Source organism: Alligator sinensis, unplaced genomic scaffold (assembly GCF_000455745.1).
Source record: "Alligator sinensis unplaced genomic scaffold, ASM45574v1 scaffold547_1, whole genome shotgun sequence".
Lineage (NCBI taxonomy): Eukaryota > Metazoa > Chordata > Crocodylia > Alligatoridae > Alligator > Alligator sinensis.
Genome location: NW_005842217.1, coordinates 311,751 through 326,494, shown reverse-complemented (window position 1 = coordinate 326,494; position 14,744 = coordinate 311,751).

Genomic DNA, 14,744 nt, shown 5'->3' with positions numbered 1-14,744 from the left:
TTTTTTTCCCAAGGTGGAGAACCTTGCATTTATCGGCGTTGAACACCATCAGATTCTCGTCTGCCCACTTGCTGAGCCTGTCCAGGTCAGCCTGGATAACCTGCCTGTCTTTTGGTGTGGATGCTTTGCCCCAAAGTTTGGTGTCATCGGCGAACTTGGCCAGTCTGCTTCTGACTCCAGTGTCCACATCATTAATGAAGATGTTGAACAGTATGGGTCCAAGGACAGAGCCTTGGGGGACCCCACTGGTCACAGGACACCACGATGAGTGACTTCCATCGATTACTACCCTCTGGGTCCGACCCCGGAGCCAATTTTCCAGCCAGCGGATCGTGGAGGACCCAAGGCGACAATTGGCCAGTTTCTCCAAGAGGCGATCATTAGTTTAAACTAGTCAAAGTTAGTTTAACCTGCCTAGGTTGAACTGATTTGCAAGTGTGCAGACATTCCCTCTGGACTGAGGAAATGTAGGCACATGCCTTCAGTGGCTCAGGCTAGAAACCGAGGGGCATTAGAGCAGCCCTCCCTTCTCTTCCCTTCCATAGTGCTGAGCTGAGGTGGGGCATGGCAAGGCCCTGACAAGATGCTCTGATTAGGGAGGGGTGTAAACCCTGACCCTGCCTGCACCATCCCAGGTTTTTCCCTGCTCGCTGCTCAAGGACTAGGAGTGTTGCCAGCCACCGAGCTAGCACTCTGAGGCAAAAGGGGTGTGTGCAGTGCATGCATCTGTTGATGATACTGAGCTTTTCAATCTCCTGCTCCCTGCTTCTTCATACTGTCGGCAGCAAACCTGACTGGTGAGGGAGCCAGCAGGGATCTGATAACACAACGTTTAGTAGCCCATTAACAAAACAAAAGCCTCTCTCATTAGTTCAAGCTCATCTTAAACAGCTTTTTACAAAGAAGAAACAGAGGGACCTTACCAGCTGACCTGTTGATTACCTCCAAAAAGCCCTAAGTGGACACTGTCCTGTCTGCTTGTCTCAGTTGGAAGAACACATAGACACCTCTCAACATTAGCTAGCATACCACATACTTAGGGTCCATGAAGCTGGGGTCTGTGCTGTGGGAGATGAGAGGCAGGGTTCCCTGCTTGAGCAGTGAGTGGTGAGGGGAGGGGTGGGGCAAGGGGAAAGCAGGCAGACTCTGCTGTGCCTGCGGCCTCTGCTGGAGCTCTGGCTAGGGAGCAGAGGGCCAGGGCCAGCCCTGTTCTCTGGAGCAGACAGCACAGCCCAAGGCTGCAAAGCATCTGGGATGCTGTGTGTGGGGGGGGACGGGACGGGGGGGACTCTGGTTTAACTTAAACCAGGAAGGGGACTGGAACAGACATTGCATAAACCAGTTTGACTTAAATCAGTTAAGTCTAATACTACATTCAACCAGGTTTATCTTAAAGCAGTTTCAGCCATTTTGAAACTGGTTTATGTACACTGAACTTATGTCCTGTTATAGGCTTAAACAAGCTTCTGATCACTTAAACAGGTTTATGCGTAATGTCTGTCCATAGCCCTAGTGAGAGAGTTTTTTTCTAATATCTGACCTAAACTTCCTTTGCTGCAACTTGAATACTGGCTTGCTTTCCTGCATGATGTCCTGGTAGACTATACCAGGAGAGCGGACACCAAATCCTCAACAAAGACTGTTATACAGAGAAGCAGGGTGAACTATGTCCACATAATCTGAATTTTCTGAGGTACCTTGTTGTCACTGGAAGTACCATGCTTGATGAGAAGGTTTTCAAGCCTAGGAAGTGGCGGTAATGTCCAGTGTTGCAATAAGAAGCTGGTAGTTGTATGCCCTGTCTCTTCTCCAGGTGTATTAGAGAAGATAGGTTAATCACTTTTCCAGTCCTGCTGGGCATGTAATATCTGACGTCCATAGGAAATGCTATGGCCTTTTCTTGGATGAGCGTATAGCCAGGCCTTTTGTGGAACTTGAGTACGACGGTATCACCACATCATACTGCATTTCAGGTAGCTATGTGTTTGGAAAAAACTCCAACTACATGGTCAAATTCAGATCTCGTTTTCACGAGTCCAATTCAATTAACTGTAATGAATTACTGTGGATTGTATCTCAGTTTAACAGGGAATAGAATTCGGCCTTCTGCTCGCTAATGACCAATCAGTTTAACATCTTATTTGCTCAGTGAAGTATATTTTGCTATCAGTCTGTATGTAAGAGGAGCTTTCTTCTCAAATGTCTTGCAACTTTGGGTTAGGTTACATTGAACAGGATGCACGTGGAATGGAGTATCTTAATACAGTTTTTGGTTTGGCTCATGTGTCCGTTGCATGTGATTAACATTTTGTTTTTAAGGAAGCTGTTCACAGAAGTAGTCAGGGTTAAGGTATAGTGGAATACGCTTAATTTTTGCTATATTTATAATTTAGGTAAAATAGCTGTTTTAGCATGGAAGGTGCATGGAAGTAATCTTTCCCGCGTTTCAGTGCAAATTGTTCTTTACTTAAGCAAAATTAGACCTATTTCTACTTTGTGCTTAAAAAAGCGCACACTCAAGCAAAATTATCTATAAAAAAAATTAAGCTGTTTTTAAAGCTCGTAATGAAAGGTGAAATCCCTTGAATTCTGAGTAGCTTTGCACTTCATTAGCACCATTTCAAGTTCCAGGAAGGTACTGGTCACACGAGGGGCTGCACAACTTCCACTCCAGCTGCCTTTGCCAACTGACCATGGGCAGCACATGACAAGTTTGGTTTGGACCCCAATTCTGCAGTTGGTTCCAGGGAAACTACAGATGTATCTGTGTTGAACTTATCTCAGGGCTGAACTTCTTGGCTGGTCCAAAGCTTGTTAATGGGCACCTTTCAGTGGCTTCAAGGGCTAGTTTCAGTGGCTTTGGGTCAGGCCCTAGTTCAGAGACATCCAGACATCCTGCAGCCGTTGTAAACTGCCTTGGCTTTACTGAACTAACGGACAATTTACATGAGCTGAGGAGCTGCCTCCTTGTCTTATTAAGCAAACTTTAAGTCAGAAAAATCAAGATGGCAGTGTTTCAACAGATTTCCTGCTGCATTTTCTGGCACTTCTTGGTTTTCTTCATGCCTTAGGGGAACTGTAAAAGCAGTTTCTTTATTGGTAATACACTTCCCAGGCAGAACTAAGAAATGCAGGGGGGGGGGAAGGAAGAAGGAAAAACAAATTGACTAAACTTTTATGGACCTAAGCAAAGAAGAAAAAAAGTTCCCTTCAAGTTTTAGAGTATAGGTTGGGAAAGAGGAAAGCAGGATGGGGCGTCTCCTTTATCCTGACTAGGTTTGCCCAGGTCCATGATAATCGTCAGTGGTATGTGCGTGTTTGTAGAGAAAACCAAGAGATGAATTTAGGCCCAGATGTGCACCATCACAGCAGTCTGTGGCAGTTTGGGTCTGGTGCTGTTTGATATGGGCTGCTCTTCAGAAATGACCCTTATGTCTGGCAACGGGCACGCTAACGTCTGGCACAGAAAAAGGCAGTGCAGGCGTGTGTGAGTGATAAACACGTAATCAGTACATCTGTGGGTTTCTTTGAGAAGATGGTTATTTTCCCCTTTGCATCTGCTGGCTCGCGCTCTGTGTGCATGCATGTGTACATCTCTGGAGTGGGCCGGAGAGCTGCCAGTTACCTCCTCCATTTTATTTTTTTTTGGCAAGTACAGAATTTGTCTAGATGCCTCCCCCCCCCAAGTTCACAGCCAGTTCAAGATCAGAGAGCTGTCATCTTTTATCATGGGTAGACTCTGTGGTGTACCACCTGCTGCTCCTTGGTGCCATTTAAGTACCTGTTTGAGAATCTACTTAATGCTGCCTGCGTACAAAAAGCTCATCTTGGAGTCTGTCCCCCCCGTCCCCTCCCCCCTTCCACAGTCTTTGATAAGCCCCGGCTTTGAGTGTTATATTATTGGCATTGCAATAGCATCTAGAGACCTCGCCTGATACCAAAGCCCTTTTGTGCTGGTTCTGTATACACACACAGTAAAAGTGAGACAGACCAAGACAGGGGGCGGGTGGGGGGCATTCAACAGAGGTACAGAGGTGAAGTGACTTGCCAAAGATCAACTGCACAATCGGGAACTGCACCTATGTCACCCAACTCGCAGCTAAGCACCTACCAGCTTTGCCTTGAGCAGGTTGACTGTACTGATCCGAATCTCACAATACCATATGGTTCTGGCCATTTGAATAGTGATAGCAGAGGGTATTTACTCTGTGCCTTATTGTCCTTATCCTGAACATTATTAATGAGACACGGGTATTTCTGTAATATGCATAAATAGGACACCTCAGTGGATAATTCACCTCCCATTCAGCGGTACCACACAATTTAAAAAAAAAAAAAAAAAAAAAAAAGGAAAAATCCTTAATCTTTCAGTTGGTTACACAAGGCGGCCTTGTTACACAGTAATTTTGGGCAGCTCCTGGAGCTCTTAACCCTTGGACTGTCTGCACATTAACACTTGGTAGTGTTTTTAAGCACTTGTTGTGCGGCTCAAAGTTACATCTTTCCAATGTAATGATTTAAGACTTTTGCAAATGAACTTTTGAAATAATCATTGTTGCAAGCGTAGCACTTGGTTTTTATGCTGTGTTAACTTGAGTTACCTACAGTCAAGTTTCGGGGGTATTGGTTGTAGCCGTGTTGGTCTAAGGACATAGGCAGACAAGGCTCTTTGGGTAAAGCTGATATGTTTTATTAGTTGGTCTAATAAAACATATCAGATTTACCCAGAGAATCTTGTCTGCTACAATCAAGTTAACACCTGTCAAGTTAACCCAGCTCAGGGAGGGTGGTCACACTGCAAAGCAGCACTTGAGTGGCACAAAGCAGGTGAATCCTCGTGCATTATTTATTCTGGCCTCAGCAGCACTCAGACTTCAACCCATCACCCCTGGTGGGCTAGTTAGCTTGAGTTTAAGGTATCACTTAGTTCTAGCCAGAGACTTGTTGTTTTGCATGGGCAGACGTGGATTTAGGGTGCCATTCTGTTTATGCCCAGAGCTAGCAGTGCAGTAGAGAGAAGTCTTGAGAAGTGAAGTTGAAGCCAGCATGTTATAATGCATCAGGAGCAGAGCAGGGATTAGGCTCCTAGGGTGCCTGTACACAGCATGGGTTTTAATCCTCCTAAAATTAAATAGGCTTATAAAATTTAAACTTGATTATTTTGGATTTGTGTTTACATGCACTAGGTTTTCAAAGGAATGAACCCAGGTCCCTGGCTGGCACCACAGGAGAGCAGGACAGTTCAGCGCTGTCTCCACGCCGCCTCCCGCTGGCCCGGGACTCTCCACTTACCCCATGCCCGCCCTCACACACAGCTGTGCAAGGGGGAGCCGGCAAACCACACAAGGAAAAAAAATAAAAAGCAGAAGCAATTCAAAAGTGAAAGCAGTTTGAAGGGGTGAACTACAAAAAAGTCACAGTGCCATCTGGTGGACAAAGACGCTCATTACATGTCTTTGAGTGCCTTTGTGGTTGCACGCAACAAATCCATGGATGCAATGTTTTAATTCCCGGTGAGCCAAACTAAACTAAGTCCGAGGAGTTTTAGTTTAATGCACAACAAAGACTTTTAAAGCTTCGAGAAACGGACAGACATGCAAAAATCGTGGCGTGTACATGATCCCCTAGTCTCAAACTCTGATCGCTTTGGACTATAGTTCCTCCACATATGACATTGCCTTTTCTCTCAGTATGGGATAGTCTCTCTACATACATGCCTTGGGTTGGATGATGGAGATGGTTTGCCATAGCATTAGAACAAAAACTCTCTCCCCTTTACTCCCCTGCCTATGTGAGGCAATTATTTAATGCAAGATCACCTGTTTTTGAGGAAACACACTCAGAGGAGTGGAACCTTTTGCCGGGCTATCAAACAGATACAGCTGGGCTTAGAGTGCAGCTAGCTCTTCTGCTTTCTCCCAATGCTCTCCTGCCATCACTTATTTGTCTCAGTCCTTGCCTAGGTGACTTCATTACATGGAAGAGTTCCTTCAGCCTCAGCGGTCAATTAACTCTTTGATTTCTCTGCTGTGACAGTATGTTAGTCCCAGTTGTATTTATTACTTCCTCTGTGCAGATCACCTTGAGCTGAAGGTAACCTCTTGCCTTCCACCCCCATGACTTTTGTGAAGTCAATGTTTGAGGAGCTTTCCTAAGACCTCGTGCCTTTTTCACAGAAGCTACTAGAGGATGGTTTGCTGGCAGTAACTTTGGGTCCCCATCCTGCTTTGAATGTCGCATGGTGCTGGGGTTCCTCCAGAGCAGGCTTGATTTTAGGTGGGACTGGACCAGGGCCTTGTTACAGGAATGGAGCTTGTCTCCCATGGGGTCGAGTAAGTAATTAGAACTGTTCAGAATCTTGTTACTGACTCATTTGGGAAATGGGGCGAGGTTCCCATCTTTTATTTCTTCCCCCTCCCAATAAAACACTGAGAACTTCTTCCCCGCATACCCTTCCTTCTGTTCACAATAGGGAAAAAGAAAGTGGGGAGGAGGGAATCGTGAAACATTTAGAAAGAAACAGGAGAAAATGATTTAGTTTGACATGTATTTATAGAAAATATATGTAATTTTCAACAACTCTGCTGTCAACTAGAAGTAATTCCCCCCCCCCCCCCCCATACCCCCATCTTCCCTACTGACAAGCCTCATATTATCCTGTTTCTCTTATACAAAAGGGGAGATTCCGGGCAATTCAAAGTTTATGGCAATGGTGATTGCCTTTTCTTCTTAATGCTTGGTCAGATTTTCCTTGGAGGTTTTCTCTGTGACCAAAAAAAAAAGGAGTCTCCTAAACAGATTTCCTGTCAAAAGTGTGTGTTTTAAAGCCATTCACCAGCCTTCCTGATTGCCCTGCTTTCTGTCTTCAGATGGGCCAATTTATATCTGCTTGCTTGTGTGCCTGACAAGAGATCAGTTTAATGCAAGAAACTCAATAGGATAATGAAATTACTGATGAATAGCTTGCCCCTGCAAATAACTCAGTTACTTTTCATAGCAGGCAGCCCTGCAAGGAATCACTTCTGTGACAGAGAAATGCTGTCCTTACCCACTGGAGTGATGAAAAGCTGAACACCTGAACTCTTCATAGAACAACTGACCGTGAAACATTACAAACCTCATCAATTATTTGTCGTTGTAGAGTGGGGTTTACGTGCTCAAGCATTCTGGTTGACCATGGCTCGCAATTAGCCAGCCAGGCACGCTGCAGCAGTTGCCACGGATGAGGCCATCAAGCCAAGCTGGGTTCTCATGAAGCAGGGTTTGTGTGTGTGCATGTTCATGTCTGGGAAGTGCTTTCTTTTTATCCTTTTCCTAAAGTAGCTTCAATAACGATTGTGATGGGTTTGTTTATAATCTCGAGTAAGGCTAATTCAAGTGCATGGAGTTCAATCACAGCAGCACTACATTGGGCAGAAACTGAAAACCTTTTGGGAAACTCCAGTCAGGGATTAGGAGCTCAGAGTGGTGCTCTGCTGGCTTCTGATAGCTTTCAGGGTGCAATTCAAGGTCCTGGTTTTGACTTACAAAGCCCTAAATGGCCTCAGACCACCTCTTCCCTAATGCGTCATTATGATCCTGAAGGTCAACCAAGAACATCCTGCTTCAGGTTGCGCCATTTGTGCGCCAAGTCACTTGGCCAAAACATGTGGGAGGTTGTTCTTGATTGTTGCTCTGAAGCTCCTTCCCCTTGACCAGTGCCTGAGCCAGGCCATCTTTCAGAAGCAGTGCAAGACCTTTTTATTTGGGCAGGTTTTTAGCGGGTAGGAGTAAGCTGGGTAGTTAGGGGGTGGGGATGAGATTGTGTTTTATTATTTGATCTTTTTGATGACTTCTTACTGTAAGCTGCCACGAACCTTTTGGGGAGGGTGGCATAAAAATCAAGTAAGTAAAATAAAGGAATAAATAAATACATATACAGAGCAAAGAAGATAGTCCTTGTTCCAAGCCATGCATAGTTTAACGCAGTTTTGTCCTACCAACTCTGTATGGTCTATATGTGGAATATCTCTTTTCTGCTCATTGTTCAACATTAGCTTCAGTGGTGTCCCCCCCCTGTAGTGATCACCGAATTCAATAAACACAGGCATACAGGAATGAGATGACTTAAAAGAAAGTTTTATATGTGAGCAGTAGGCTCTGCAGTCCTTTAGTCTCTCTAACTGACTGACCTGAGGAATCATATCCCAGCCTCCATAAGTCATGCAAGTAAGGGATTGTGTCCAAATTATAATTTTGATTACTATGTCCCTCCTCCCCTGCTTAAAACATGCTCCATGCCTGTCTCATCCCTGGAGATTCCCTCTAAAATCTTGCCCCAGGTCATTTCTTGTGTTTTGTTATGATTAAATGGTAAATTCTTTTGTTGGCAAAGAGTTTGATCTGATCTGTTTTTTAGGAGTCTCAGGGCCCACAATGGTGATCCCCACAACAGTCGCTAAGAAACCTACAGATGAAGAGATGAGCGTTTTATGTTGTAACTAATGTTTAAGGACTGCTTAATGGTTTTTGTGAAGTGTGTAGTAACCCGACCTTACAGACCAAACAGGTCCTCACCAGTGACACCGCAGTTGGTAGTAATTAGACTTGCTCGTTGACAGGTTCAATAAAAAGAATAAGGATTGAATGGAGTCATGGAGACTGAACTCCCATGTCCCCCATCTGAGGGGGTTCCTTGAGGCCAAGGGTGAAGTGTGTCGGCCAGGGTGTGGGTTGCCCCGTGGCTGCCAATCCTATCTTTTTTAGGAGCAGAAGACTTTAGTCTTTGCGGGGTTGTCATTGCAGCCTCTCTTTGCAAATGATCTGTTCATCTAAAAGTCAATCTTTATCTGTATCAAAATAAGAAGTTATTTTCGAGTGGCTGAAGAGATGGACGCCTCTGCCTCTCAGTATGCTCCAGGCCTGCAGTCCAGCTGTAAGACAAGTCATACGTGCGGTCTCACGTAGCTTTGCTTTTAAGTGATGCCCTCCAATGGTTTTTGAACATTAGCTGAGATTGAGCATCTTCATTCTTCTTTACAGCGTGTCAGTAGTCCCTTGACCTTGCTAATATTGGCGTATGCTCCTTCCAGGCTTGATCATTAGACAGAAAAACAGAGTAACATAAAACAAAACTCAACAAATGTGACTTTTCTCTAAGGAGTAGCTTAGCCTGATTTTCAGAATGAAATAAACTAACAGAAAGTGACAGTTGGCATCCAAACTACTGATGAGCAAACATGAAAAGATGCTGGAGTTTTCTGCAGTGGAGAAAGCGCCCAGCTATCCAGCTGCTGCTTCTGACTAGGTTAGCCTTTTATAAGTTATAAAAACAGACTTAGAAACCTAATGCAGTTAATAGATTTTTAGGGCCAGCAAGGGCCTTTATGTTAATTTTGTCAGACTCCTTGTATAACACACAACCTGTAAGATTTAATCTAAAAGGGTGTTTGGTAGCATTCTTGGAAGACTCCAAAGGTAAGTACAGACAATCAAAAAGCCCGAGGCTGGGTCGATTCAATCTTTGTAGGTTAGTCTAAGTTGCATAGATAGAGCCAATAGGCAAATGAAGAGACATTCACTTTTGATTCCGGAAATGCAGTCGCATGCCTGAAGTGGCCCAGGCCAGAAGCCAGGGGGGCGCTAGAGCATGCCTCTCTACTCTGCTCAAGCAGACAGCTTGGGCTAAGGCTAGCCCACCCACCCTGTGAGAGAGGGGTTTGTGGGGGAGGTGCAAAGCATCCTGGGATGCTGGGGGACTGCGAGTTAACGTGAAACTGAAGGGGATCTGGGACAGAAGTTCAATAAACTGATTTAATCTAAATCAGTTAGGTCTGATACTGCATTCATCCAGGTTTGTTTTAAACCAGTTTCAGCCATTTTGGAAGTGGTTTATGTGCACTTACAGATCTGAACTGGTTTCTGATCACTTGTACCGGTTTATGTGTAATTTTTGTCTCTAGCCCAAATGACAGAGCGTGCACCCCACTTGCAAGGAAATTCTAATAGTTAAGGTTGAGATGAGGGGTTTGGGCACTTGTGCTCTTTTTTTGATGCAGACCGGAGACACGTGAGAAATGAAGATCTTGCAGAAGAAGAGAACATGCTCCAGAACCTTCGAACTTCCACAATGAAATCTATTGAGCTTGTCAGTTTGGGAAGAGAGTGTCTTATTTAATTCACGTAAAGCCTTTTTCTTCTCCCTCTTTCAAACTAAGGACAAAAATACTGGTATTACCATTTCATTTGTTTGTTTTTTTTCATCTCCTCCCCCTCTTCTTTCTACTTGGGAAGTCCTTGGAAGGGATGCATTAATCTGGCCGTTGGAATGGTGCCCACGTGTAGCAGACGTCTCGGCAGGTAGACTCCGAGGGCATGGGGCCCGTCCTCAAGGGACAGGCAGCAGAAAATGGGACAGAAAGCAGTGACACTGAGTGGGAGTGAAAGCCTGATGGGATGGAACGGAAGTAACCTTTCTCTGGAGAACTCACGGACAGCTCAGTTGACTTTGGCGAGGGAGAATATGTTTAATTTACAGCATCTCTACACACTATTGTGGTCTTGAGGCAAAACAGTCTGTCACAATTTATTGCCAACTCCAATGGGCTGGGCATAGGAATATATTGCCCAGCATGCAGAAAAAGAAAAATTGCATTCTTGCTGTACATGCATTCTTCTCTATGGAGAGATAAAGCCAGGCGCTGGCTATCTGAGATGTAAATCATCTCCTTGATTTGATCTTCTCAATTCCACTGGATTTTGATTAAAAGTTAGAGTAAATGGAATCTTTCTGCATTATTTATTACCCAGAAGGGTTTGGCATGAGATCGTAGGCCCGGTTAAGAGGGCTGTGGGAAGCCTGAAGTTTACAGAAAAAAGGCTTAAAAGTGTGCATGTCTTTTCTCTGTGTATATAAATAATGTGAGCGAGAGAATCATGTGCAAGCAGAAAGCTCCCTTGCTAGTTGTGTCTGTATTGTATGTTGATCCAAATGTCTTCTTTGAAAGTTAGAAAAAATCATTGCTGATAAGCCTTTCAAAGCAAAAATCTTTAAAATGACCACCAGGTAAAAATGTACCTATATAAAAGGTCAAATTGAAGCAAGTCTTACTTTTAGTATTTATAAAAGTGAGTTCTGGAGGAGGCTGGCAACACTCTTAAAAGCGGGTAGTGATTTTTAGGTGCTCAAATTACATCACTTTCGAAAAGATCTGGGTTTCAGATATCAGTGCTAAGCACTGTCTGAAAACCAAGCCCGTTTTTAAAGTGCCTTTTGTTGGAAACCTTTAAAGTATCTAAAAGCTTTAGGCACTTGAAAAATTTGCCCATAAGCTCTCTCACTTAAGGACATAAACCAGCCTCCTTATCCGTTCTTCATTGCTCCCTTCCTCCTGCCATGCCCATTTGTGCGTTTGTGACTTCTAACAAGAAGCGAGGAATTTGCTGGCATGCATCAATCGATGCAGCTCAAGCAAACGTAAGGACTCCCAGAGGGGCTGGTGCAGGCACCTACCATGGAGATCTTCAAAAGGAGACTGGACGCACGGTTTGCTGGGTTTATTTGACCCCAGCCGTCTTTCCTGCCCAGAGCAGGGGGGCTGGACCCGGTGATCACACGAGGTCCCTTCCAACTCGAAACTTCTGTGAATCTGTGAAGTTTAAGGACTTCAATGTCCTCAGCCCGAGCAGAATATGAATGCAGTAATATGGAAGCTGCTCCTCTAGGCTACGTGGCTTTAGCTCTCTAAGAGTATCCTCAAGTCAGCCAAGTATTTCAGCATAAGTAGAAGTTCCTTTGGAGACAGAGGAGCTTATGCAAGTAGTTACGTACTTAGCTGAATCAAGATGCAAGGTCCTGGTCCTGCGAGCCTTTATACAGTGTACATGAGGAACTCGGCACATTAACAAGAGCAGGCCTAGTGAGAAAAGTTATTCATGTAACTTAGTGCTATCGAGATCTGACCTTTGTTTGTATGGTTGATTGGAAAGACGGCGATGGGGAGACCGAGTCTGCAGAATGACGTTTTCAGCTTTACTTACTGTCCCTTTTTAACTTTCACACATTTTATTGAAGAGGGGAGAACAATGCAAGGGGAAAAAATACGAGCAGAAACAGCAATAGCTAAGGAAAATCAAAACATAAAACGCCTGCTGCTGCAAGGAGAAAAGATAGCTGTGTATCCCCAATAGATTAAATTGCTGAGAGCAAGTCAGTGAATATGATTTTTTTTTCCCCCTTTTTAAAATTGAGCCACTGTATGTCAGTGTTTGTACATTAGCATTTAGTTCTGCTAAGGAATTAAGTGCCTCAGCTTATGTGTTAGAGGAAGCTGCAGAAATGAATTGTGTTTTCTGCCTCCAAAGTCGCTCAGACCATCAGCTGGTGTAAATGAGCTGTATAGTTAATAGAGCTACACTCATTACATCAGCTAAGGATGTGTCCCAGGAAGTTTAAGCACCAGAAAGAGATTGGAAAACAATACAATGTGAAGGAAATTGCATTTTGCACTTTGTGCCTGCTCTGTGCATGCTGGCAATGGCCGGAATTGGCTCTACCTGTGACTTAGCTGGATCTGAGAATTAGGGGGAGATTCATAGTGATTGTGTGAAGATGCGTAGGCTGCCTTGCTCTGCTGTGCTGCCTATCCTCTAAACCAAGTGAATGAAACGGTGATGTTGAAGATCAACTTTATTGCAAGGGCACAAAGCCTGCCATGTGTCTGCTAAACCATATTTGCTGCTGAGTTTCATGTTAGCACTGGAGTTGCAAGAACCTCTACTCCGTGAGCTGTAGCCTTAGAAGTTGGAAATGGAGTACACAAATATTTACTCAGCCACACGGGCGTTGCTGTCAGATGACATCCGATCTGTTAGCTTTGTGTATTTACCTTTTTCATTCAACGTGGAGGCTCTTGAAGAAGAAATGGCAAAGCACAATATGGAATGCAAGAATACTGGAAGGGCACTAAACCCTCGTGATGCCAGGGTTTAAACCAACCTTGAAGTAATGGGCAGCAGGAAGCACCTTCCCGGGCTCGGGCCTTCTGTTCTTTGTTCCTTTTTCTTGATCCTCTGCCAACGCCACGGTTGGAGATGGGATATCCTACAGAGTTAGGGTGGCCACTGAGGCATCTCCAGAATACAGGACACCCCCTTGGTAAGGGGCGGGCCCTCTCAGCCAATCAGCGGTGGGGGGGGAGCAGCTGCCGCCGCCAATCAGCAGCAAGGGGTGGAGTCACCATAAAAAGGCCACTTTCTCCCTTCCTTCCTGCTACCTGGAAACCCTGCTCCTCCTGGCTGTGTGATGCCCTAGCTTTAGGCACAGCCAATAGAATCCTGAGGACAAGTGATTGACATGTATTTCCACCAGTGAACTGAAAAACAAGACTTTTTGCAGTCTGGTTCTTATTGACGTAACCTGGAAACACCCAAGGGTGTGCCCGTCCTTGATTAGAAGGGATAGATGAGGCAGGTGACAGTGCTGTGAGAGGGACACCGGTGATTTGAGCGCGGGTCCCTCTTTCCTCTATAGAGCCAACTCCATGCCAATGCTCTTAACTATTTACAGTTTATTGAATTATAATATACATATTATTTCTTATTCGATATATAGAGAGAGATCTATATAGATAGGTAAATATTCTAATAGATAACAAAGGAAAACTTTCCAAAAATATTCTTAGCAGTATCTTTTAACAACAACCCCAAAGGTATACAAATTAATATTTACAATACGATAAGTCAAAAATCCATTACACAAAACTAACCCAATTCCATAACATTTTGTACAACATATTCATAATTATGATAATTATACAAAATATGAGGCGCAGTTTTACGTAGGAATGCCTCTCCTGCGGGACCCAACTCCACCAGCAACTTATAGTTTTCTTTGAGGAGCTGCCAACTGGGCCTCAGAGCCCTTTGCTCAACCACAGGCCTCACCAACATTGTCTGCGCCACTCCGAGACCTCCCCTCTTGGCCCTATGCCCTGCTTTGTGTACCAAGGGTTCTTCCAGCTCTCTTGGGGGGGACCTAGCCACTGCTGGCTGGGTTTACCTCCCAACTCCACCAGCAACTTATAGTTTTCTTTGAGGAGCTGCCAACTGGGCCTCAGAGCCCTTTGCTCAACCACAGGCCTCACCAACATTGTCTGCGCCACTCCGAGACCTCCCCTCTTGGCCCTATGCCCTGCTTTGTGTACCAAGGGTTCTTCCAGCTCTCTTGGGGGGGACCTAGCCACTGCTGGCTGGGTTTACCTAGTCTTATCTCTAGGCCTCCCCTTTCCTGGGCCCTGCTCTAGGCTCTGGGGCTCTTTTAGTTCTTTGGTTGGGCCGCACTGCGGGGCTCCAGTTATCTGGCTTACACCGGGGCTAACCTAAGTAGCCTTGAGCTGCTCCCAGGGCAGGTTCTCCGTGTGCTGGACTGCATACCATGTGAGGCCCAAGCATCCTGGAGCTGCTCGCAGAGCCTGCTCTTCGTGTGCCAGTGTGCATATCGCTCCGTCCACCCCTCCACTGAGGATGCACGCTTGAGCTGCCTCGACGTGGCTCCCAGCGCCTGAGCCCCATGCATCGGCCTGTGCACCACTGGGGTGAAGAAGGGATCCTGTGGAGGCTCTTCCCTCTCTGACATCCCCCCCATCTCTGCTCAGCTTGCTGAGCACACTGGGCTTTTATTTACACCGGAGGTCCCACCCCTGAAGTCTGCCAGACCTGCAAAACGCAGTCTTCAATCAGGTCCAGGGGCTCATCACCACCTCCCC